The sequence below is a fragment of the Alosa sapidissima genome, chromosome 10, assembly GCF_018492685.1.
Source record: "Alosa sapidissima isolate fAloSap1 chromosome 10, fAloSap1.pri, whole genome shotgun sequence".
NCBI classification, from domain to species: domain Eukaryota; kingdom Metazoa; phylum Chordata; class Actinopteri; order Clupeiformes; family Clupeidae; genus Alosa; species Alosa sapidissima.
The window spans coordinates 11,847,237-11,871,723 of record NC_055966.1 but is presented as its reverse complement, the minus strand read 5'-3'; the positions used below and the strand labels follow the sequence as shown (position 1 = coordinate 11,871,723).

The 24,487-nt window shown below is 41.9% G+C and overlaps 1 protein-coding gene across 3 annotated transcripts in view; it reads left to right on the top strand.

Annotated features, from left to right (window-relative positions):
- Positions 1–10,885: 10,885 nt before the first annotated feature.
- creb5b (cAMP responsive element binding protein 5b) overlaps positions 10,886–24,487 on the top strand; it is a 54,896-nt gene continuing 41,294 nt past the window's right edge. The window contains exon 1 of one of the 3 annotated variants that reach the window (XM_042108403.1): positions 10,886–11,200. The gene's annotated coding sequence lies outside the window, so the exon portion shown is untranslated. Of the gene's footprint in view, positions 11,201–11,221; positions 11,530–24,487 lie in introns of those variants that run through there. The other 2 variants (XM_042108405.1, XM_042108404.1) reach the window with 2 other exon arrangements.

Below are 24,487 nucleotides of genomic sequence, written 5' to 3'. Positions count from 1 at the left end.
TCTGTTCGCTTCTGGATAGCCCTCTCCTGGCATATGCTACTACTCGCAGCTTTCCATCCTGCTCTTGGTAGAGCGCAGCGCCAAGCCCATCGCGACTGGCATCGATGTGCAGGACATAAGGAAGATGAGGATTGGCAAAGGCCAGGACAGGGGCTGAGGTCAGTTTGTCTATGAGAATTCTGAAAGCGACATCACACTCTTCAGACCATTCATCTCCAAAGGGTATGGTGGGACTGATGGGGGTCTTGATCTTATCTCTCTTGTAGATTTTCCCTCTCTTCCTTGGAGCGACATATCCAGCTGTAAGAGCATTCAATGGCTTCGCTATTTTAGAGTAGCCTTCCACAAAACGTCTGTAATATCCGGCAAATCCTAAAAAACACTTGAATTCTTTCCTGTTGGTGGGACAGGGCCAATCTTTTAAAGCTGCAACTTTACTTGGATCTGTGTGGACTCCGTCAGCATCAACAATGTGGCCAAGGTATTTAACAGAAGTCTTGAAAAAGTGACATTTCTTAGGAGACAGCTTCAGACCATAGTCTTTGAGCCTGTTCAATACTTTCATGAGCCTGGCCTCGTGCTCTTCTAGTGTCTCTGAAAATACAATCAGGTCATCTAGAAAGACCAAAACTTCATTGAGATGTAAGTCACCGACACACTCCTCCATCAGCCTCTGGAAAGTGCTTGGTGCATTTGTAACACCTTGAGGCATGCGATTAAACTCCCAGAAGCCTAGAGGGCAGACAAAAACGGTCTTATGCTAGCCTAGAAATCTAGACGCACCCTAGCGGCGGCAAAGTAATTTGCTCAGCCTGTACGTCTAGTATCAAACCATAGGGATTTCTATTGGCTGACGCCGTGGACTTCATCCAATCACAGCGCTCTATTTTGTTAGAGTCTTAAGGCGGGCTTAACAGGATAACGACATCCTGCGACAGTGAACAACAAGGAAGGTGGCTATGGCGAACGAAGAGTGGTTGTTTGAATCAGCGTTGGCGTCAACTTTGGAGGAGTTGGACTTGTGCTTTTCTTTGAAAGTTGAGCAACACAATGCACTTAAGTCATTCCTTTTGAAGAAGGATGTATTTGCCGTTTTGCCGACCGGATACGGATATGGTCGTAGCGCTGGCCTATTGCATGCCTAGGCAGTTTGTAAGACAATTCTCTGCCCGCCCCTTGGATTAAGCGAGGTGAATGGTTCAATTCCAGACTATACATTTCAATGATATAGGATGGCCCGCCAGGCTAGTCTTATGCTTATCTTCCTCTGCAACCTCTTCAGATCCATGAGAGAAAATCATTTGGCTCCACTGAGAGCAGAGAAAGTGTCTTCAATGTTGGGAAGAGCATAGGCATCTTTAACTGTTCGAATGTAACTGTTGTACAGTTTTCTGTAATCCACACAGAGCCGTTTTTCTTCTTCACAACGACAATGGGTGAAGCAAAGGGACTCTCTGACTCTCTGATAATTCCAGCATCTAGCAGCTCTCTGAGATGTTGTTTCACAGCTTCTCTGTCAGAGGGATGAATGGGCCTGGGCCTCTCTCTAAAAGGAATGTCGTCCTGAAGTCGGATGTGATGCTTCACAGCAGTCGTGTGACCATGGGACAGGTCATCAACAGCAAACACCTCTGGCGTGTTGTAAAGTTTATCTGCAATCCGTCTTTTCCACTCCTCTGGAATGGGGGAATCATCCAGGTCGAATTTGAGTGTGTTACTCTGAGATTGAGGGATATCAAACACAGGCATCTTTTGTGTCTCAGACGGCATCACATACTGTGCTACCATCATCTCTGCTATCACCTGCTTAGGATGCAGCATGATGCTTCTGTCAGTCACGTTCTTTAAGACAATGGGAATTTTGTTCGAAGAGCTATGTGGAATCTCTAACAGGGCATTTTCGACAAACACTCCACCAGGTAAAGCAATGGTCTCAGGGGACTCAACCACAAAAAGGGAGCGTGGAGAGTTCTTCTTCACCCTAACATCACCATAGATCGACACCTTTTCTCCTGCTGGAATGGTGACAGAATTGCGTCCATGTAGTTTCACTTGGTTGACTGAATTCTCTTCCCGATGACTTTGGGCAACATGTTGAAATAGCAAAACACAGTCACTGTTGAGGTCCTGTCTTTGTAAGAACTCCAGTCCATGCTTTTCTACGCCGTCTTCATATAATCTATCTAAGACATTTGTGCCAATCAACAAGGGTATCTGAGTGTTGAAATGACAGTCGGGCACAATGAGAACCAATGACGAGATCTGTTCAGCTACACCAGTGATGTTACCGGGGAAAGAGATAAGGGCTTGTATATATCCCTGATAAGGAACATGCTGGCCACCTGCACCTTCTATTTGAAACAAGGTTTGAATAGGCTGGATGGGAAGAAATGACAAATTGTTTGAGTAGAAAGTCTCTGAAATGGTTGTGACTTGGGATCCAGTGTCAAGAATGGACTCACATTCTATTCCTTCAATAGAGACTGAAGCAGTGCAGCGTGGACCTACAAGTCCATTGGGGAAGGAATTGGCTATTTTGACATCTCTGTCTGTATTGATTTTTCTGTGTGTTTGCTCTGTTCATTATATCAGTAAGAGGCTTGGGACACATATACTGGCGCCCAGCTCCTGAACGTCCCGAAACAGGAGCTGTTACAAGTTTAACGGCATTGAGGTGACATTGGCAGGATGAGTTCTCTGAGCTTCACGCTTTCTTTTCAGCTCTGCATTCTTTTGGTGGACCAGGACTGGGTTGGGGGCATTAGAACAGCGAGCAGCAATATGACCGTCCTCACCGCATTTAAAACAGAACCAAGGCCTAAGGAAGCGAGGAGCATCATTTCGAGGCATGGAGGCATTTGTGACCATACAGCTGGTTTCAATTGGATGTCTGCAAGCCTGTGAATTCATTTCACTCTTAGTGGACAGGGTTGCAACCTGTTTTCGTAGTTCAACTACTTCATCACAAAGTTTCTGTGAATCATCTTGCTTCTTTTCAATCGAGACCTCAAAGCCAGTGGCGTCATGCCCATTGAAGTTAAGGGGGCACGTGCCCCCTCTGATTTTTCGTCCTTGATCATTTTTTTGATCATAACTTTGTTCCTATTATGCTCCATAATAAGCCAGAGCCTATAACGACTCAAATGTATTCTTCTAGATGTGTAATAAACCGTAGCAAAATAGCTGAAGACCAGTCAACAGCCCTTTTCCTAAAATTGGTGTCTGTGTATGTTCCCGTAACAACTCACACGTGCATTCAGCTCGCAATGTTTTGCTTGTGTTGAACTGTTACAGTTAACTTTAGGCTACAGTTTGAACAGTTGAACTGTTACAGTTACAGTTTAAACAGATACAGTCAATGGTGTTGAAGTGGTAAGTAGTCTAGCTAAGCAATAAAAAGTAGTGGAATTATTAGTTGACCAGGAAATTTTGACTTGATGATCAAATAGTTAGAACTATTGATTTGATGTTGGCCGCGAATTCAGAGCATTACGTTAATGTTAGCCTACATGGTGTCAGTATAACGTAGCCTAGGCTACTCTTACAAATATTACAAATATTTAGCAAAGTCTCCTGGTTCAATTGTTTCCAGTTTCATAGAGGGTGTTAGATTTGCAGTGACTACAAAATCCAACCTAATAACATTAGGCCTACCAAGGAATTGCGTTGGATGTTTCTCCACTTGTTCTCTTCACGTATCTGGTTGCTAATCCATGTAATGAAAAGGGATAGGCTACCCGTTTAAAAGGAGGCTTAAAGTTGTTTTATATAGGATCGCTATGACCATGATGTAGAGGGCAAGAAAGTATAATAGTCTCTCTCATGCTCATAACTTAGGTTATTATCAGGTCACTTGCTCATGATTTGCAGATAGCAACTTACAAATGAGGTAGCCTATTGCTTGCCATAATGGTCATGAAAAATATATTACTAGTAAAATATTCAAATATTTAGGGTTAACCTTACTCAGCACTGAAACCAAACTTCTTTCAAAGTCCTTCATCACATGAATTAAGATAACAATAATTTAATTTCTGAGCACCACAAAGTCAGACCTCAGCAACTTTTTTAATGTAAGATTGTTCTTAGGTCACATATCAATCAAATCATAACAACTGCAATGATAATGTAGTATGTGTAGTAGGCCAAAGTGTAAATGTGTGTGTCTAAACATGCTTTAATGAGCTGAATTTGAGCTTACAGTTCTTTCACCAACCTATGTGTTTTACATTAACTTACAAAATAGATACTTTAGCTTAGTCCTCAGATAGAGGATGGTTGCTGCTTGCTCTGTTAAGGTATTTCTGTCCCTCCCAAACTGCATTGAAATGGTATGTTTAGCAGCATACTGGGGGAGAAATCACTGGCCCCCCTCTAACAGGAACCCCCCCCCCCCCCCCGCTGATTGTGCCCCCTCTGAATTTTGCCTTGCATGACGCCCCTGCTCAAAGCCATCATAACAGGTGGGTAAACCATAAACCGTGTGAGCATGTGCTGTAGCTTTTGAGCTCCCTAAGTGCTTTTTCATTCTGTCTAGCTTGGCTGAACGACGGTCTTCTTCTGTCCTAAGCAGATGCAACAATTCAGGGAACGATGGTGGACTATTCTTTTTCTGCTCTAACTGGAGTCCTAAAAGCAACGAGTGGTCCCAGCACCCTCTGCAGAACTGTCTGAGCAAGTGTTTGTCTGAGTCTCCAAGGGGTACTCCTCCTCTAGAAATGACTTTTGTGAGGAGTGTCTGAAGTCTGAACAAGTAATCAGATGGCTTCTCACCAGCATTCTGATTTGAAACTCAAGAAAGCAGCAAACAACTCTTCTCCATCTTCTACAACACCAAAAGCTGATTCAAGTTGACTGACATAATCAACCTGAGTCTTCCAGGCGTCATAATCAACTTCACCATTCGGCTTTGAAAGCCTTCCTGAGAAGGTGTGGATTTTGCTCTGGCTAAAGAACGGTGGCGCAGAATCGTTCCTGATGACATGTACTACAACAACCCTCTGGACGCTTGGGGGATTGATGACGTTGTTATCAAGGTTCAGTTGGCTATGTACAGCTGAGTAAGCACTTGGAGGACAACCCTCAAACATGGATGAGCGTCTGTTCTCTGCGGTAATGCTAAGAGTGTTTTCAACATCTATACAGGACTGAGTATGTGGCAAGGGGCTGTCTCTTAAGGTGGGGACTTTGTGAATTTTCTGGGGGGCATTTGACTGAATACGTCTAAGTTCATTTTCTAAGATACTTGCATAGCCAGATGTGGCACTACCACCAATAGCACTCAATTCTTCTAGATATTGCTGAGCTAAGTCTTTGCCCAAATCTTCTTGACAGATATCTCTTATTGTTCGGACATGCCATAAAGTAGCCGAATCATCGGGACTGGGTATATGTGCTTGTGCGGGAACAGTCTAGTTCTAAGCTCTAGGTTCAAGAGGAGACTGGTTTAGGTTATTGCTAGACCACAGTTCAATGACTCAACCCCAAGACAACACACCACTCTCAAAGATTCTTCTTTAAATACAAAATATATTTATTTTAACATTCAAATATCATTCAATTCACTCTATGCAATCATATATTATTCTATTCTAAGGTATCAGTGGAAATATAAAAAACTATTGCGATATATATTAACTATTTCATTTGATTGCATATATTATTGATATTCTATTTAAAATCTATTTATAGTCTATTTAAACCCTATTTGATATACCCTTTATTTATTGATGTATTTTAATCGTTATATGTTATACTATTTTATTTGACTCTATATTCAATTTATTACTATTGCTACTTATTTGATTTATATTTATGGTGTCAAATCACTTTTCCTTATACAATAAAAACTATTCTTAACATATAACTATAATATCAGTTTATCAGAAGTGCCGGCACTTAGGTAACTTTTCAATAAACAATTCCCTTGAGATCTCTGAACCTAAAATAACAAAATAAACATAAACCCCAAAAATAAGAGAGTGCACTCAAAATAAATAATTAAATAAAAAATAGTGGTGGATGTAATTCCTTAATGTCACAGTCCGTGGGTGTGGGTGTATTTGCCCAGATCCTACCACAGTCACTGGGTGGAAAGTGGATGAAGGCGGGGGTTCAATTTCTGGGAATATTGCAAGGAAGAATGGCGATGAGGATGGTCCAGGGAAGGGTATCACAGCAAGGAAATTCGAGGTATCCAAGGCGTAGACACAAATGGTCCAGGGAAGGGTATCACAGCAGGGAATTCGAGGTATCCAAGGCGTAGGTCAAGGAGTGGTTGAAGGGGTAATCAAAAAACCAGTCTGTACAAAATTGTACAGAATACTAATTAATGCAATGGATCTCCCTCTTAATCATTTCTATAATAAAACTATCATAGGCATATCATAACCGTAGTACTGAGGTCAACCAAGTGCTAATAATATTCTGAAATGCTAAAGTTCAGAATATTATTTCCATGAATCCATTTACGTTACCAGTTTGTTTGGTTGCTATGGGTTCACATGGTAACCGCAGAGTGGTTAGCTTGAAGGCTATCTAAGGGGCCGTTTATACGAGAACAATTGCGAAGGAAGACGACAAAATATTTTATCATAAGTGCCTTTCGTTTACACGGCGACCCCACCATCGGGGCTTGAGGACGCAAAAATCTGAAGACTCCTTCCAGAGTGTAGAGTTTTGAAGACGACCCGGGTTGCGTCTTCGTCTAAACGGCTAAACCAAAGATCCTTGATTACCTCTCTAGCTAAATTGTCAAATTAGAATGTCTGCGCGTGACGTACCGGGGTTCTATCACACCACCACCCAGCGGTCTGGAATGCATATCCAATCGAATATCACATACTCTTGCGTCTTACGTTTATACGGTGACGATGAAAAGAGAAGACGCAGAAGTGGCATCTCGTCTTCATTTTTTTATTCGCGTTTAGACGAGCATTCTCAGGGGGAAATCTTTGTCTAAATGAAGATGCAAGAGTGTTGGTCTGTTTGGTCAATATTATTCTTGTTTTAATTAATATTCTTCTCCTATCTTTTCGTATCGTTCTCCTATCCGTTCTGACGTCTGTCTTTAATTTCAAGTAACAGTTAGCAGTTGTTTATTATTGTTTGATTGTTTGAACCTGTCTCGTGCGCCCTCTCGGGGTCACCAGAGAACTATTGGGCAAGTTGGCTATCCATGTGGGTTACATTCTCCCCCTCTAAACCGCATCAGTCTCTGCATGCGTCTAAAAGCTATTTAGTAGTGATAAGTTGGCTATCCATGTGGGTTACATAAGCAGTAGTGTTTTAAAGTCAATTCTGTGACTTACTGGAAGCCAGTGCAGCGCAGACTTAAGAATTGGAGTAATGTGGTCAGTTCTTTTAGTTTTTGTGAGAACCCTAGCTGCTGCATTTTGTATCACCTGAAGCTGTTTGATAGTCTTTTTAGGAAGGCCTGTGAAAAGCCCATTGCAGTAATCAACACTGCTGGACATAAATGCATGAATGAGTTTTTCTAAATCATGTTTTGACATTAGCCCAAAAAGTTTGGCAATATTTTTGAGGTGGTAAAAAGCTGATTTAGTTAATGCTTTCATGTGGCTGTCAAAATTTAGATCACTGTCAATTAATACACCACAAGATTTTTAACAGTATCCTTTGCTTTCAACCCTTTTGTGTCAAGGAGAGTGGCAACCCTAAGTCTTTCCTCCTTTTTACCAAATAGAATTAAATCAGTTTTGTTTTTGTACAGCTGAAGAAAGTTTTGAGACATTCAGTAGTTGATTTGTTCAATACACTGACAAAGAGATTCAAGGGGACCATAGTCATTGGGTGACAGAGCTAAGTAAATTTGTGTGTCATCTGCATAGCTATGATATGAAATCAAATTATTTTTGATGATCTGTCCAAGTGGGAGCATATAGAGGTTGAATAATAGTGGCCCCAAGATCGACCCCTGGGGAACACCACAGGTCAAGGATGTTGGTGTTGAGGTACTGTTGCCGATGGCAACAAAGAAGCTCCTTTCTTGTAGATATGATTTTAGCCAGTTGATAACTATGCCTGTAAATCCAACCCAGTGTTCTAGTCTGTGTAGTAAAATATTGTGATCAACAGTGTCAAATGCTGCACTAAGGTCCAGTAGCACTAGGACTGACTGAATCTGAATCTGTATTGAGGCGTATGTCATTGAAAACCACATTTCAAATACGAGAAAATAAACGTGTAGTTCCCAGACCCCATCTCAATGAGATGAGGTCTGACGTTAGCCAGGCTACCAGAAACCCGACGGAAAGTAATCAAAATACCCATTTGATGATAGAAAGGTGGTTAGTTGATTAAAGACTACTTTTTCAATAATTTTGCCGATAAAAGATGGGCCTGTAATTGTTTAGCATGGAAGCATCCAGGTTATTTTTCTTGAGAAGTGGCTTTACAACAGTTGTTTTCAGTGACTTAGGAAAAGTGCCAGACAGCAATGACATTTACAATGTAGAAATACAATACAATACAATGTAGAAATACACAGACTAATTAAGACGAAACCAACAAGACAATAACGGGGAACAGGTGCGAGCAGAAAGGGAAACTAACGAGACCGGAAGTGCAGACCATATAAGGAAAAAGGGGTGAAGCCAGTCACATGACAGCAGACAGGTCAACAGAGCACATGGGGAACAGCAAAAGCAAACAAACACAGGACAATACACAAAATGGCCACCAGGGTGACAAAAGGCAGTCAGTCCCTGCAGGATCCTGACAGTGAAGGACATCTGCCGCTATAAGGTGAAAAACAGTTTTAAAGAAATTGGTAGGCAGAGTGTCTAAGCCACATGTGGAAGAGCTGACTGTAACTGTGGCAGTCCTGATTACTACATAGTATAGTAGGCTACAGCATAGTATAGTAGTATAGCATAGTAATATATGATAGGCCTAGTATAGTGTAGTATAATATGGTTGATATAGTATAATGACACCAACTGAACTAAGGTGTAGGAGCTAGCCTATAGCTGAACTAAGGCCTGTGTGTGTGCTATGTCGACTATCTGGCTATGGTAATGGCTGTAGCCTAAAGCTGAACTTAGGTCTGTGTGGCTATGTGGACTGGGTATGGCAGAAAGCTGCTCTCCTCTGCTAGTAGCAACTGTATCAGCTGTTTTATCCGACTTTCAGTCGTAGTCTTATCCCCTGCTTCCATCTGGTGGTTCTACAGGAAGATCCTCAGTCAGAGTGTGACCAGCACTTTCAGGGCCACAGCATGGGGTTTAAGTTGTTTTGTTTATTGATGTAATTTTGGACAAAAAGAGTTTGCAGAACAGATCAATAAAGACATTTACACCACCCACCTCACCCGCAAGGCGACCACAATTGTGAGTGATGCAAGTCACCCCGCTCACAATTTGTTTGATCTACTGCCCTCTGGGAAGAGGTACAGAAGCCTGCGCTCCCGCACCACCAGACTCACCAACAGCTTCATACACCAGGCTGTTAGGATGCTGAACTCTCTCCCCCCTCCACCCTCAGCTACATAACATCCTGAACTTTGGACCCACAATGGCTGCCTTGCACTACTCCACTTGCACTACTCCACTTGTACACTTGCACACTTTGCAACTTGTTGTTGTTGTCCTGTTGTCCTGAAAACACAACAACATTACATAACTTGCACCACTATGCCACTTGATTACTTAGGTCAAACAGAACTACCTCAGCCATTTATTGGCCTGACTTTGCACTATATTGACTGTCTATGCACAATTGCACAATTTCAACCCAATTTGCTGCTCTTATTTATTCATTGTATGTGCCTTCTTATTTACTTTTTATTGTTTACTTGAATGTTATGTTTGTCTGTGGACTTAATTGGTAAAATGATGTCTTGTCTCCACCGTGGGATAGTGAGAAACGTAATTTTGATCTCTTTGTATGTCTTGGCATATGAAGAAATTGACAATAAAACAGACTTTGACTTTGACTTTGACTTAAACATTGCATCAACATCTAGATGTTTCCCAAGCAAAAACACAGTTAGGTGATGCTAAGTGGGCCAAACCCATGCCCCCTACACACTATAGTACATAGTATAGTACACTATACTACACACTATACACTATAGTATATAGTTATTTCCCGTACAGTCCCGTATAGTACAGTCTTATAGTCTATATTTCTATTCTATAGTATCTTTTCGTATAAGATTACAATGAAATGTCCCAAAATGCTATAAGATTTCTATAGGCCTAGTTCTTTCTTATGCATAAGGGGCTCGTGAGGCCGTTCCTCGGGCTGCAGGTGAGCCACGCTGAGTGATTTGAGCTTAGTAAGTGTGCCCGGATCCTGTCCCTGCTCGTGCTCTGATTTCACCTGCATCGCCTTACTTCTGTCTGCCGGCCAGACCAACAACGCCAACTCTTTGACCGTGTAACGGCATCTCTCAAATCCAGCGCTAGGAGACAGACACAAACCCGCCAATTATTTATTTACTCTTGGCTGGGTCGTTATTTATTATTTACAGAGGCTCTCGTCCCAGCAGACACGAAACGATTATACCGGAGCGGAGCAGCAGCGGGATAAGGAGCGAGTGGGGGGACTGGACGGGGACGGGGACAGTAGCCTACGTGACGCACTGTGGGCGCGTGCAAAAGTGGGGTAGCCTAGCTGTGCGCGCGGAAATAGAAGTATTCGCCTGACAAGTTTCAGCGGCACACACACGAACACACACAGACAAAGCCCTGTGAAGTCGGACACCCGGATTGTTATTCAAACGGAGACAGGTAGCCTATCCAGTGATTGTACAATCTAATGTAGCCTGATCTTTATTGCATAATAATAACATCGGAAAATAGGCTACTGAACTCGAAACATCAACAAGAGTATGGACACAAAAGGCCATTGAAGGGAGGCTACACTTCATGGACACCTAGGCTAGGGGAAATACTAAATAAAAAGCTTCTACGGAACTGTAGTTTGTAATGATAAGACAGCAGCTTGTATTGCAGTCCACAACCACACCCACGGTACGCCCCGCTGTCCTGTACAGTCACCAAGCCCGCCCCTTACTCCGCCCCCAGCGGACCGCAATGATTTAGAAGTTCAGGAATCCCACGTGACGTCATCCAAGGGTGATGTAATGCTTCTCTAAATAGAACGTATTGTAATCTTTTCTCAGTCCAACGTGGTTGCTTCACAGAGACTGATACATCTAGTGCCCACTTGTTTGGTAAGTTGTGGAAACTCTACTTTTCATGCTAGATTTGTTTATCTGGAAACGAACAGCTGCAACTTGTTTACATAGCCTGAATCTTCAGACAAGGATTTTTTAAAGAGAGATGACAACTTGTAGGTAGCCTAATGAACAGAATTCCGGCTCAGTTAGCGTTGGGGGGGCAACGAGAAACAGCTTTTTTTCCGTTTCAGTGTTTGGTTGTGCGTTCTGATGAGTGGCTGGGCGCGAGGAGAAGTTGCGGGGTTCGTTTGACTGTGGATGTCGGTCCCACTGTGCCAGAGTAACAGGTTAGAAGCCCCGTTCGACCATGAAGGAGGCAAGAGGTGTGCGCTATGCGGGACCGCTGAGTTTGAATGTGCAGTTCCGCTCGGCTCGGAGTTTGTGAAGTTGGCAGTCAGGGTATCGCCGATTGTTGGTCTTGGGTTTGTCACACACACTGTCCCGGACCGAGCAAACGGATCCGTTGATTTCGCACCTCAGTGATCCGTGAGCGAGAGCGGACGGAGCTGCACTTGTGTCGTGCTCCATCTGTCTCGCGCTGGAGGGAGCTTGACAGCAGACTGTGTATCGTTTTCCCCGGGCGGTAAACAGATAGCCTGTGTGCTCTGAGTCGCCCCGTCCCGTACCCTGCCGCGCAGACCCTGCGCTTTCGTGAGGAATTCATATAGGCTAGCCTACGATGGTCGCGGGCTTTATACGGGGGTAGCCTACGCGCTGTTGAGGTTGCCATCCCGTCCCGTCTTGTCCTGTCCCGTAGCCGGAGCCCATTCCCGGTTGGGACACACTGGTGTGAGGGGCTTTCTTGTACACATTGAAATGTCATCGCTGAGACGGGAAAACATACGGCCCCGTTTATAAACAGATCCGCTGTAGCCTATAGGTCTACTCATTCCACAGTTCAGTGGGTTCGTCTTCCCGTGTAGTTTTCACGAGGAATTTGGTGTCCGTGAGCATTACGTCATGTTGCAGGCCAGTCGGAGCATTTGATTAACCGTCGGGATGGCGAGGCTTTCAGCGGCTTGTGCTGACGAAGCACGCGCGCCCTTAAAAGCCTCGCGGGCGGCAGAAAAAGACGTTGTAATCTGGAGTTAGAAAGTTTGAATAATGACATGTCGGTCGGCCACAGGGTGTCTGCGTCTGGGCCCGTTCAGAAACGTTATGTCACTTTGCCCAGACGATAAGATCTATATGTGTATCCAAACTGCTTGCACATCCGAAGGGCGACTACACACAACCATAGGCCTGCACTTAATTTAACTAAATAGGCTGTTACAGACAAGACCAACCTTTTTATAATAAGATTCCTATTTTAGGCCATTTAATGGATAACGATGATGAAATCGATCATTATCAATGATAAACCTAACCTAACTATGATAAATAAAATAGTAGGCCTACATTGATAGCCAGTAAATAGCCAATAAATTGATAGCCAGGATAATGATAAACATTTAATATAAACCAAATATGTTACCTATTGTTATTGTTAACTGTTATTATAGGCCTAGCCTATTCATGTTTTCTTCTTACTGATGTTGTTTCTTAAATTAATGTAGCCTAGGTTATGTCTTGGAAGAAATAAGTTTTGTTTGAAGTAACGAAATGTAAGCAAATATCTTAATATGGGCCTAGGACTTGAGATATCCGTTTCATTTGATTCTACATCCGTAACAAGTGAAGTGGTCTCTAGGCGTGCTACAGAGCTCCGATCCTGAACGCCCTAGAGCAGCAGTGAGGCCGAGGCCACTGTGTTTTCTCTTACTGTATATTATATTAAACTATGTATCCGGAGGGCTATCAACGCGGCCCCCCTCAGACCCTCTGTGTTGAGTGTGTCCAACCTAACTGACCCCTGACAGATGGGCGGGGGGTGTAATTAGTGATTAGGTTGCCCCACACACTTTTCCCAACTGTCCTCGGAGTTGGGTAAAGAATGGAGCAGAGGAATAAGAACCTACTGAAAGATATCGGATCCAACACTGTGTGTATGTGTGTGTTTGTGTGTGTATTTGTGTGTGTGTGTGTTTGTGTGTGTGAGAGAGAGAGAGAAAGAAAGAGAGAGAGAGAGTGTGCGTGTGTGTGTGTGAGAGAGAGAGTGAGCGTGTGTGTGTGAGAGAGAGAGAGAGAGAGAGAGTGTGTGCGTGTGAGAGAGAGAGACTGTGTGTATGTGTGTGTGTGTTTGTGTGAAAGCACACGGCTCTCTGTCCCAGTCCAGAACAACGCGTAGAGTCGCGACAGTATAACAACACATTTCAGACACCGAGGATTAGTGAGTGAGTGTCTGTGTGTGTGTGTGTGTGTGTGTGTGTCTCTCTGTGTGTGTGTCTGTGTGTGTGTGTGTGTGTGTGTGTGTGTGTGAGAGAGCATCAGTTTAGTTTATTTTAAACAGCAGGAAACTGAGCTGTGGCCTGTTGAGTTTCAGTGTGTGCTGGGTGTGTATGTACGCGCGTATACGTGCATGTGTTGCATGTGTGCAAGACTGTGTGTGTGTGAGTGTGTATGAGTGTGTACGAGCATGTGCAAGACTGTGTGTCTGCAAGACTGTGTGTGTGTGTGTGCAAGACTGTGTGTGTGTGTGCAAGACTGTGTGTGTGTGCACACTGCTAGGCTCCATCTGTGAGGTGTAGATGGGTAAGGGTGGTGGGCTGAGGGGGGTGTGTGTATGTGTGTTTGTGTGCCCGCCTTTCATGAAGGATAGGTGGGTAAAGGTGATGGGCTGAGGTGACTGTTAGGGGATTGGTGTGTGTCCTATGGTGTTCAGATTGGTGTGTGTTTGACGATGTTCAGATTTGTTTGTGTCCTATGGTGTTCAGATTGGTGTGTGTTTGACGATTGTTCAGATTGGTGTGTGTTTGACGATTGTTCAGATTGGTGTGTGTCCTATGATGTTCAGTGAGAAGCCTGAGTTCTGAGTCGTGTGATCTGAGTTCTGAGTTGTGTGATCTGTGTTCTGAGTTGTGTGATCTGTGTTCTGAGTTCTGTGATCTGAGTTCTGAGTTGTGTGATCTGTGTTTTGGGTGTTAAAGATGTGTGCACAGTGACAGTGATTTATATTCTAAAGTCACAGCAATATGGAGATGCCTGCAATAGAGAAAGGGAGTGACCCCATCAGTTAAGCACTTGAAGAAACACACACACACACACACTCTTGCATGCATGCACGCACACACACACACGCACACACTCACACACACACATACACACAAAGACATATCCTCGCCAAACACACACACGCATCCTCTCCATTGTGTTTGGTGAGTGAGATTCCTTGCCCTGGGCCGTGGATGGTCCCACCTTGAACTTGGTTTTGTGTGTATGTGTGTGTGTTTATGGGGGGTGGGCGTGGAGTTGTAGACACAAGTTAGTACATGTAGGAACCTCCTCTTCAATCTGTCTCTCTCTTGCCTGCCCTTTGTCCTCCTCTATTGGTCTCCTCTCCATCTCTTTCTCTCACTCTCTCTATCTCTCTTACTCTCTCCATCTCTCCATCTCTCTCTTTCCATCTCTCTCTCACTCTCTCCATCTCCATCTCTATCTCTCTCTCACTCTCTCCATCTCTCTCACTCCATCTCTCCATCTCTCTCTCACTCCATCTCTCCATTTCTCTCTCTCACTCTCACATATATATATATGTGCGTGCGTGTGTGCAGGTTCCTCACCTAGTCATATTCTTAGAGTTTGATTGTTCTCAAACAAAAGTCTGGGTGGATAATCCACCCAAACCAAAGTCTGGGTGGATTATATTGAATTTAGGAAAGAATTTGTTCCAAATTTCTTATTAGCAGCATTTACTCAAAAAGTGAAACTCTGTTTCTACCATGCATTGACTGCAGTGGTTGCACAGTCTCTCTTCTCTGGGTCCCTTTCAATAGACAGTATGTGCCAGGTCAAGATTCCTCTGTTTGATATTAGACGCTGTGGACAGACAGTCACAGCATACTCTCTGTTAGCATCTGTTAGCACATATCATTGAAGTTTAGGCTATTTTGTATTTGTTGTAAGATTGTTTTCTTTTTCTGCATTTATAATTAGTAAATCTCTCTCTCTCTCTTTCTTTCTCCACCTCTCACTCTATCTCTCACACACTCTCCATCTCTCTTGCTCTCTACCTCACGCTCTTTTTATTTCATCCATCTTTCTCTGTCTCTTTTCCTCTGTTTCTGTCTCTGTTTCCCCCCCCCCTCTCTCCCCCTGCCTCCCTCTCTTTTTCTCTCTATCTGAATCTATGAATCTCTATATGAATCTCTCTGGTTTCTCCAGCCTCCCCTGTTACACCTCAGTCCTCCAATCATCCCTCTTCTTTTTGGAGACCCACAGTGGTTTCCTCCAATCACCACTCTTCTTATTAGAGACCGACGGTCTTCCTCCAATCAAATTCAAGAGTGCTTTATTGGCATGATAAATGGTTAGACATTTTTGTTGCCAAAGCAATTATTCCATAAAGATATCAGAACATACAGTTGAATCCCCACTGGCCACAGAAGGACCTAATGGTGCATTCATGGCACTTGGGAATGACAAGGACCGCCCCCGTGGCTACTTTGTTTTTCCCACAGCATGTGTTCATGTGCTTTGCCGTCGGAATGTGTGACATACATGGATGCCACAACAAAGGTTAAAACATAAACTCACTAATCCTAAATAAACAACTGTATTTGCTTAAAATATAGTGTAAGACACTTGTGAAAGAAAGATATGCAGCTTTCAAGTGACAACAATGGCAGATTCCCAAGTTCACATTAAAACTGTTGGACATGAAAGGCCACATGGACTACAAACGAACTACAACGTGACGACAAAAGTGATGACGAGCCCCTAACTGGGCAACTCTGTTAGCAAAATCTAGCCCGTTTCCGACCTCTGACTCACACATTACGTGACGTGAATGATGCGGAATGATGATGTTTTCACTGGGAAAAAGGGTTTTCCGAAGCCCTTGAACGCTAGGATAGTCTATGGTGGTCTGTGCAACCCTGACGATGTAAGGCAAGGCAAATTTATTTGTATTTATATTCATCCATACATATGGGTAATTCAATGTGCTTTACATAAACAAAAACAATGAAGATAGATAGATAGATAGATAGATAGATAGATACTTTATTGATCCCCAGGGGAAATTCAAGGTCTCAGTAGCATACAGACAATACACACACATTCACTAACAGCAGAAAAAGTAATTACAAGTATATAATATAAAAAACACAATTAAGCAATAAGGACAGTAGAAGATAAAGAATATACTAAATATACTAAAATACAAATTATACTAACTAACACTTAATCTAAATCAATTCTAAAAACAGTATCCACATAGTGGGTGATTAATCAATCAAGAGGTGCTTGCAATGACTGAGGCAGGGACTGAGCCTGTGATTCTCTGTGCATAGTAAGGTAAAGTAAGGTGCTCTCTGTGAATGAATGTCATGGTGATAGTGCAAATGAGTAAGTCCAACAGTGCAACAGTGCAAGAATAAAGTCTATATATCTATATATATATATATAACTATATTAAGAAAAGGTATACGTGTGGCCACAGTTCGGCTGTGGCATGGAGGGAGGGATTATGCATATGTGCTAATATATGTAGTAGTAAATAAAAACAATGAACAGTAGTAAATAGAATCATAAAAGGCCACAAGTTACAAATAGTTTGAAAATGCACAGCACATAAAATAGAATAATTAAAAAACATAAAAGACAGAGTAGAATAATTAAAAGACTAAGTGAATCAAATGACACCAGTTTTAACAGGAAGTGCATGTGATCACTTAGCAGAACACATCTGATAACAGTTTGGTCTTAAGTCTAGATTTGAAATGCATTTTTGATGTCAACCTGAAGTTGGCTGCAGAGCTGAACTGCATAGCAGCTAAAAGCTGCTTCACCATGTTTACCCCAAGATCAACCAATTCAAGGACGTCTCCTTTCATGATTTGAGCCAATTATTAACTATACCTGTAAATCCAACCCAGTGTTCTAGTCTGTGTAGTAATATGTTGTGGTCAGCCGTGTCAAAGGCTGCACTAAGGTCCAGTAGCACTAGGACTGATGTTTGGCCTGCATCTGTATTGAGGTGTATGTCACTGAGCTGGTTCAGTGCTGTGATTTGCCCAAAAACCTGACTGAAAGTAATCAAAATAGCCATTGGATGTTAGGAATGTGTTTAGTTGATTAAGGAGTATGTTTTCAATAGTTTTGCCATTCAATATGGATATGGGCCTGTAATTGTGTACCGTGGAGCACCCAGATCGTTCCTTGAGAATGTTAGTGGCTGCTCTGTCACAGTTTAAGGGTAAACGCCGGTTATGTTGCATTTGAGGCATGTAGAATAGCTTCATTACGCAGAGACAAAAGAGACATTGGATGCACAGTTTAAGCACATCAGCTTCAGGGTACTTCTTGCAAAAACACACACATAGATGCACACACATACACTGCAACACCTTTTTGCAGCGTGAATAGTCACATTTATTTACAATTCCAGGCGTTGGTGTTCTCACGTCTATTAAAAGGTTTGTACTTAGTGGTCAAAACCACTGCTGCGTATAGATGGCGTTACTTATGTCCGTGTGATTGGAAATGATCGTCACTGAGGACATCTCGCCTCCTTCAGCCGCCAGGCCAAGGATGTGCTGCGGGCCCTTATCTGACTGCTTAGCTAGCAGGTCAACATCAATATGTGTGTGTGTCAATGTGTGTGTCTGTGTGTCTTTGTTTTTGTGTGTTTCCATCTTCCATCCAACACAATAGATGCATCACACACATGGCTGGACCAGAACACACAACTCAACAACAACAACAACACAACAACACAACAACAACAACACAACACAGAGCAGAGCACAGAGGGTGTTTGGTGGGAATGACACATGAGTGTATCTGTCCTTCACATGACCAATTTGAAGATGATACCAAAACTAGTTGCCTGACAAAAAGCATATCTGGACAAGTGGTACTGTACATGCTCTCCACTGAGGCCTTTGGGACTGTGTGTTACTACAACCATGATGATACAGATAGAGCTGTGCTGTAATACAGATTAGAGGTAGATATAGACATGTTGGTGTACACACACACACACACACACACACACGCACACACACACACACACACACACACACACACACACACACACACACACACACACACATACACACACACACACACGCACACATGCGCACACACACACACACACGCACACACACACATGCACACACACACACACACACACACACACACACACACACACACACACACACACACACACACACACATATACACATGTTGGTATACACACACACACACACACACACATGTGCACACACACACACACACACACACACACACACACACACACACACACACACATATACACATGTTGGTATACACACACACACACACACACATATGGACACACACACACCAACAAACTCCAACAGTTGGGTTGTGTGCACCATTGCTCATTCTATGAAACGGGTACAACATGATGCACAAGAAAATACTATTCTTAAAGTGTCCCGACTTACCACCTTGTCGCATTAATTTGTTTTATCTGTAAATAGCATACTTTCATTTGAAATGAAATCACAAAGACAATTTGTAATAATGTCTGCCTGTAGAGAACCCAAGAAACTAAGCAGAAAAATTATGACATTCTTTTGCATTGTTTATTTGTTGTTTTTTATTACTATGAGGGGTCTGTCCAGCTTAATCCAACCACCCCGTCACGCAAATTAGACAATAACTGTTTTTCATTACAATTTTAACACTATTATTGCTAATAAAATTATATTTCTTTTTGAAGATTAGTATATGTTAAGTCAGTAACTTGACCATTATTGGATAACTAGAGCCATTTTATCATAAAATGCATCACATAAGCTTATCACCCCATCACATTATTATATTTAATCATTAAATGCACCTATCACATACCACCCCATCACATTGATTAATCATGAAATGCACCTATCACATACCACCCCATCACATTATTATATTTCAATGTGAGAACAAAAGAGGTGGGCAAATATGATTTTTTTGGAGGGTGATCATATTTTTTTTTACAACTATTTACACACATTTTCAAAACTGTGTTTATTTTTCAAAACTCTACACACAAAACCCAGAATTGCTCACACAAAATGCAAAATGGGGTTGCAGTTGGTTGTGTTTTAGATTAGATTAGATTAGATTCACTTTATTGTCATTTAGCAGAGTACAGGTACAGAGCCAATGAAATGCAGTTGACATCCAACCAGAAGTGCAAAAGGAGCATTACAGTTTTTTACAACTGTTTGCACACAATTTCTATTTTTCAAAACTCTACACACAAAACCCAGAATTGCTCACACAAAATGCCTAAAATCTCCAGCAAAATGACACACAACATTCAAAATGTCATAAACGCATCTCTAAAACAAACATTCGCCTCACATTATAAACACTTTTGTCATAATATGATATTTTGGATACATCATGTATACACTGTTGCTGAAAACCTAAAGCTCTTCTGTCTTTCATTGGCTTCTCTGTATATTTCCATACAAGAGTGAAAGTCATCTATAGACAGAAGTTGAAATAAATATGTAAGCAATATTGAAACCGAAAATAGTGTTTTTTCCCAAATAATTTGCTGTTATGAATACAGTATTTTACAGCCAACAAGAAAAAAGCAAAGGAAAATACAATGACCACCAGATGTACATGGAGTTTTGAAAAAGCTGATTTTGCCAAAGACAGAAATTACTGTATTTCCAAAGAAAGAAATGACTGACTACTATCAAATTACTTTGCTTTTTCCAAAGAAAATGTATTACTGTGTTTGTGTGTGTGTGTTTGTGTGTGTATGTTGGATTGGAGGGGGGGGTTGGGCACAGTGTGGCTTGTATGTATTCATAGGCCTATAGACCCTTTCAACTGCAGAAACAAACATGTGCGTTCCTAAGGCATTTCCGGAGGCACAGAAAACAACATTGAGCTAATGGTCACTTGGGGACAAACAAAAAGTCTGATTCATTTTTATTTCAAAGTATCTGCATTGGTTCTGGACATTTCAACCAGAAATCAGATTGAAATCAGATTGAAAGGGTGTATAGCTAGAGTATATCTATTCATAGGCCTACACTAAGGCAATGATCGGATGGTGTTCAGCAAAGTAATGAGTGTTTGTACATTGAGGACTGAGAGTGAATAAGTTGCGAAAAAGTGTGAGATTTTGATAGGTTGTGTTTGAAAAACGAAATCAAGTTACTTCCTATTAGATTTTTGTGTGTTAGATAGACAATTATGTGTGGCGTTTTGCCAAATGTGTTTTAAGAAATTGAAAACTGAGTCAAACACTGAGAATTAGTGTATGGTTTTGCAGATTTGGTGTGGGGTTATGGTGTTTGAAAGACATTGTGCGACAAGCAAATATTTAGTGTGTAATTTGAAAGTTTAGTTTAGTTGAAAAAAACTGTAATGGATAACTGTGTGGATAAATTGAAAATAAGTTTGCTTTTGATGGAAATATTGAACATTTTATAGTGGAAAAGGCACCCGTTTTATAGAATGACCCTGTTGGGGTTTGCTGGATGCAGTTGTTTGAGTTTGACATGTCCAAAAGTCAGTCTTTTCAGTTACGGTCTGGGCAGTGTGGAGCTGGAAGTTGGTTTTCTAAACATTCTAATGGCTATATCCAACAACAGAGAGTTACTCTCAGCTTTAGAATGTTGGGGTTTGTTAGGCATTGTCTTGGCACTTTAGAATGTTGGGGTTTGTTAGGCATTGGCTGGGAAGTCTGCAAGCAGCTTAAATAATAATAATAATAATAATAATAATATTAATAATAATAATACGTTATCCTCCTTCCTTGTTCATTCAGGGAGATTGACTGAGCATTAAGCTCATTTACAGAAAAGCGCTGAGTAGACACATGGGCGTCCATAAAGCATGAAAATAAAATGCAGTTGATTCTTACTCCTTAATCCAGCTGTGGCGTTGCAGAGGCCTGTCAGCAGCTACGCGCTGATGGAGCCACTGAGGCTGTTACTGGCCCTAACCAGTAGGCCACGACTGCCCCAATAATGGGTCAGTGCATTTAGAAAAGTGAAGTACAGTAATTTCTTGTGCATTGTGTATAAGCCGCAGGACAGTGTTTTATGCAACAAAACCATTTTAATACCATATTAACTGCCCCCGTGTATTAACCTCATAGCTGAAGAAATTTTGCAAAATTAATGTATAAGCCACGGCTAATATATGGGAAATTACGTATAATTAAGTATATACATTAAGGTACATTGGATGGATGGATGGATGTGTTGATCTTTAGATTAGATTAAGTTAGTTTAGTTTAGTTTAGTTTAGATTACATTACATTACATTACATTCAGCTTCATTGTCACTGCACTGGTAAAATACCAGTAACACGCAATGCAGTTTTACACCTACAGTAAGCAGCAGTGCCAATAGTAGAGGAAGTGCTGTGTGTGTGTGTTTGATGTGATCAGGTCTGGACGAGGGTAGCAAGCAAGGACATGTGAGTTCAGATGATACCGGCTCAGACAGAATGCTCTCTCTCTCTCTCTCTCTCTCTCTCTCTCTCTCTCTCTCTCATACACACGCACACACACACACACACACACACACACACACACACACACACACACACACACACACACACACACACACACACACACACACACACACACTCTACTTCGATCCTGGTATGGGATTCCAAAGAGTCTGTCTGTGTGAGTGAAAGAATCATTATTGTGTGTTTGTGTGTACAAACACACAATAATGATGCACATAAGTTTGTGTGCGTGGATATGTTTGATTGTCACTCCATGGAAGCCATGGAAGTGCATGTGTGTGTGTGTGTGTGTGTGTGTGTGTGTGTGTGTATGTAGGCGAGTGTGTGTGTATGTGTGTCATAAGGGCGGCTGGTGTCTGTAGGTCCACTCAGACCCAGATCAGACAGTATAGACACACACACACACACACACTCATACACAAACTATATATATTCAGCACACACACACACACGCCTAGATAGAGGTTTGTGTGCACCCTCTCTCTCTTACACACACATACATATACAAATCCATTCAAACTCTACACACTCACACCACATTGCACATTTACACACAAACACACAACCACATCTTCACCACACTGGCGTCAACCACAATCTCACACACTCACAGAAATATAACTAATTTAAATACCACTAGTGTCTAACACACATACCTACACACACACTTACTCACACACACACATACACACACACACACACACACACACACACACACACACACACACACACATACACACACACACACACACACACACAAACATCACATTCTACAGACCAGAGTGTAAGGCCTTCTACCCATCTGATACTACTCTTGAAACACACACACACACACACACACACACGTTTTCATTTTATATTCACATAAATGAAAGGTTTCCCCTTAACAATATTCTTATTTACTTTGTTGAAAGCCAACATTCGTTGAATATCAACACCCGCTTTTGGAAACACTATATCCAAGCAGTCATGCTTAAATAGTTTCATCTTTGAATGTGTGTGAGAGAGAGAGCAAAACAAGAATAACCCAACAACAAGCACCTTTTAACTGCATGGAAAACCCAACTATTGAACATCATAAGCACTTATGGACACACACACACACACACACACACACACACACACACACACACACACACACACACACACACACCTAAACACACAGTCATTTACAGATGCATGTTTTCAAACGTCTACTTAGGGGCCCCTCACACCATCAATGCTTTCACACACACACACACACACACACACACACACACACACACACACACACACACACACATATATACACACACACACACACATACACAAACACACATGCACACACACACATACACTTACTATACAACCTGAATGTCTGACTATTTTCCTCTGGTTTCACTCCAGACTGTTTCCTGTGGGCCAGTCAAAACATTCAGATGTGTGTGCGTGTGTGTGTGTGTGTGTGTGTGTGTGTGTGTGTGTGTGTGTGTGTGTGTGTATACTGTCTGACGGGACCTACAGACACCAGCCGCCCTTATGACACATATACACACACACTCGCCTACATACACACACACACACATGCACTTCCAAGGAGTGACAATCAAACATATCCACGCACACACACAAATACACAACAATGATGCTTTCACTCACACACACACACACACACACACACACACACACACACACACACACAATAATGATGCTTTCACCCACACCCACACACACACAAACAAACACACAATAATGATGCTTTCACTCACACACACACACACACACACACACACACACACACACAAACACACAATAATGATGTTTTCACTCACTCACCCACACACACACACACACACACACACACACATACACACACACACACACACACACACACTCACACACACACACACACACACACACACACACACACACACACACACACGCGCACACACACACACACACACACACACACACACACACACACACACACACACAATAATGATGCTTTCACTCACACAGACTCTTTGGAATCCCATACTTGTGAGCAGGCTTGGATCACAGGCTTGGAACAAAGTAGACTGTGTGCGTGTGTGCTTGAGAGAGACAGAGAAAGAGAGAGAAAGTATTCTGTCTGAGCCGGTATCATCTTATTGTGTGTTTGTGTGGGACAAACACACAAAGCACTTCCTCTAGTCTACTTGCTACCCTCTTCCAGACCTGATCACAGCAAACACACACACACACACATCTCTTCCTTTAGTCTACTTGCTACCCTCTTCCAGACCTGATCACATCAAACACACACACACACAGCACAATGCAGTTTTACACTGCAGGTGTAAAACTGCATTGTGTGTTACTGGTATTTTACCAGTGCAATGTAATCTAATCTAATCTAATCTAATCTAAACTAAACTAAACTAAACTAAACTAAACTAAACTAAACTAATTTAAACTAAAACTAAACTAAACTACTCTACTCTACTCTACTCTACTCTACTCAAATCTAATCGAATCTAATCTAATCTAAACTAAACTAAACTAAACTAATCTAATCTAATCTAATCTAATCTAAACTAAACTAAACTAATCTAATCTAATCTAAACTAAACTAAACTAATCTAAAGATCAACACATCCATTCATCCATCCATCCATCCTATGTACCTAAATGTATATACTGTACTTCATATTTCTGAATGCACTGACCCATTATTACTT